The sequence below is a fragment of the Aegilops tauschii genome, chromosome 6 (assembly GCF_002575655.3).
Source record: "Aegilops tauschii subsp. strangulata cultivar AL8/78 chromosome 6, Aet v6.0, whole genome shotgun sequence".
Classification (NCBI taxonomy): domain Eukaryota; kingdom Viridiplantae; phylum Streptophyta; class Magnoliopsida; order Poales; family Poaceae; genus Aegilops; species Aegilops tauschii.
Genome location: NC_053040.3, coordinates 172,703,598 through 172,707,246, shown reverse-complemented (window position 1 = coordinate 172,707,246; position 3,649 = coordinate 172,703,598).

Sequence of the window (3,649 nt, the reverse complement as noted above, 5' to 3'; positions counted from 1 at the left end):
CATGTATTGAGTGCAACAATGCCTTTAGTCTTGATAATGAGTTTGCCCCCATAGCATTCTCACATATATTTGGAGATTTTGACATATTTCTTGTGAAGCAATGCTTGTCTTACCTCTTTGCACCATATACCTAGTGCCATGAATATAGCCATTGTTGCATCATATTATTCATGCACTTGTGCTCCTAATGGTTATGTGCAAGAGAAGAGAACCATCATGATGGATGATGTGTTTATCTACCATGCGCATACGTTCTTTGTTTTGTTGTGTGCATGTGCAGGGAACTTGGACTTCGTCTCAACTTCCACGTCACGTGAGTTGACAATCCGAGCTCTTGAGAGCGAACCAACTTCTACCACGACGATTCTACATCGCACTTGCTTGTGTTTCGGCATTGTGAAGGACGCACAAGGACATGTTTTCAACGTGATGTCCTTCTCTTTTGAGAACCCCAAACCATGAGCATGGATATTATGGATCATACTACTTGTGTTGCTTTCCCCATGAGACTTATTGTTCATCTTGGACCACTTGATTGCACACATATTAGAGATCTTGCTTCGACTTGTTATTTTCACCGTTCCATGCATCATGATATATATGCCTTGTGTGTTGCATCCGACTTGTGGATTACTTGCTCCTTGAAGGAAATATGCCCTAGAGGCAATAATAAAGTTGTTATTTTATATTTACTTATATCATGATAAATGTTTATTATTCATGCTAGAATTGTATTAATCGGAAACTTGATACATGTGTGGATACATAGACAAAACACTGTGTCCCTAGTAAGCCTCTACTAGACTAGCTCGTTAATCAAAGATGGTTAAGTTTCCTAACCATAGACATGTGTTGTCATTTGACGAACGGGATCACATCATTAGGAGAATGATGTGATGGAAAAGACCCATCCGTTAGCTTAGCATTATGATCATTCAGTTTTATTGCTATTGCTTTCTTCATGGCATATACATATTCCTTTGACTATGAGATTATGCAACTCCTGAATACCGGAGGAATACCTTGTGTGCTATCAAACGTCACAACGTAACTGGGTGATTATAAATATGCTCTACAGGTATCTCCGGAGGTGTTTGTTGGGTTAGCATAGATCAAGATTAGGATTTGTCACTCCGAGTATCGGAGAGGTATCTCTGGGCCCTCTCGGTAATACACATCATAAGAAGCCTTGCAAGCAATGTGACTAATGAGTTAGTTGCGGGATGATGTACTACAGAACAAGTAAAGAGACTTGCCGGTAATGATATTGAACTAGGTATGAAGATACCGATGATCGAATCTCGGGCAAGTAACATACCGATGACGAAGGAAATAACGTATGTTGTCATTACGGTACGACCGATAAAGATCTTCGTAGAATATGTGGGAACCAATATGAGCATCCAGGTTCTGCTGTTGGTTATTGACCGGAGAGGTGTCTCGGTCATGTCTACATAGTTCTCGAACCCGTAGGGTCCGCACGCGTAACGTTCGATGACGATTTTGTATTATATGAGTTATGTGATTTGGTGACCGAATGTTGTTCGGAGTCCCGGATGAGATCACGGACATGACGAGGAGTATCTAAATGGTCGATAGGTAAAGATTCATATATAGGACGATAGTATTCGGACACCGGAAGTGTTTTGGAGAGTACCAGGTACATATCGGGTCACCGGAAGGGGTTCCGGGTACCCCCGGCAAAGATATGGGCCTAATGGGCCAAGAGGGGAAACGCAGCAGCCAACAGGGGCTGCTGCGCCATCCATATGGGCCGCACCTGAGGGAAAGGGAAAGAGGGGAAGAGAGAAGGAAGGAGAGGGATTCGGCCTCCCTCTTCCTTCCCTCCTCCCTCCTCTTTCCTTCCCCCTCTGGTGGATATGGTGGGGGGGGGGATTGGAAGGCCCCCAAGTAGGATTCCTCCTACTTGGGGCGCCCCTTGGTTGTGCCCCTCCCCCTCCCACCTATATATACGTGGGGAGGGGGTGCCTAGAACGCACACCAACAATTGTTAGCCGTGTGCGGCGCCCCCCTCCACAGTTTACGCCTCCGGCCATATCTTCGTAGTGCTTAGGCGAAGCCCTGCGCAGATCACTTCACCATCATCGTCACCACGCCGTCGTGCTGACGGAAATCATCTTGTTCCTCGACACCTTTGCTGGATCAAGAGGACGAGGGACGTCATCGAGCTAAATGTGTGCAGAACTCGGGGGTGCCGTACGTTCGGTGCTTGATCGATCGGATCTAGAAGAAGTTCGACTACATCAACCGCGTTGTCAAACGCTTCCGCTTTCGGTCTACGAGGGTACGTGGACACACTCTCCCCCTCTCGTTGCTATGCATCTCCTAGATAGATCTTGTGTGAGCGTAGGATTTTTTTTGAAATTGCATGCTACGTTTCCCAACAGTGGCATCTGAGCCAGGTCTATGCGTAGATGATATGCACAAGTAGAACACAAAGAGTTGTGGGCGGTGATCGTCATACTGCTGACCACCAATGTCTTATTTTGATTCGGCGGTATTGTTGGATGAAGCGGCCCGGGCCAACCTTACATGACCACATTCATGAGACCGGTTCCACCAACAGACATGCAACTAGTTTTGCATAAAGGTGGCTGCCGGGTGTCTATTTCTCCAACTTTAGTTGAATCGAATTTGACTGCGGCCGGTCCTTGTTGAAGGTTAAAACAACAAACTTGATAAATCACCGTTGTGGTTTTGATGCGTAGGTAAGAACGGTTCTTGCTAGAAGCCCGTAGCAGCCACGTAAAACTTGCAACAACAAAGTAGAGGACGTCTAACTTGTTTTTGTAGGGCATGTTGTGATGTGATATGGTCAAGACATGATGTGATATACTCCCTCCGTCCGGAAATACTTGTCGGAGAAATGGATGTATCTAGACGCATTTTAGTTCTAGATACATCCATTTTTACCCATTTCTTCGACAAGTATTTCCGGACGGAGGGAGTACGTTGTTGTATGAGATGATCATGTTTTGTAAAAGTTATCGGGAACTGGCAGGAGCCTTATGGTTGTCGCTTTATTGTATGAAATGCAAACAGCATGTAATTGCTTTACTTTATCACTATGCATTAGCGATAGTTGTAGATGCAATAGTTGGCGAGACGACCACGACGCTACGATGGAGATCAAAGTGTTAAGCCAGTGACGATGGAGATCATGACGGTGCTTTGGAGATGGAGATCATGACGGTGCTTTGGAGATGGAGATCAAAGGCACAAGATGATGATGGCCATACCATGTCACATATTTTGATTGCATGTGATGTTTATCTTTTATGCATCTTATTTTGCTTAGTACGTCGGTAGCATTATAAGATGATCCCTAAACAAAATTTCAAGGTATAAGTGTTCTCCCTGAGTATGCATCGTTGCGACAGTTCGTCGTGCTGAGACACCACGTGATGATCGGGTGTGATAGGCTCTATGTTCACATACAACGGGTGCAAGACAGTTTTGCACATGCGGAATACTCGGGTTAAACTTGACGAGCCTAGCATGTACAGACATGGCCTCGGAACACTGGAGACCGAAAGGTCGAACGTGAATCATATAGTAGATATGATCAACATAGAGATTTTCACCATTGATGATTACTCCATCTCACGTGATGATCGGACATGGTTAG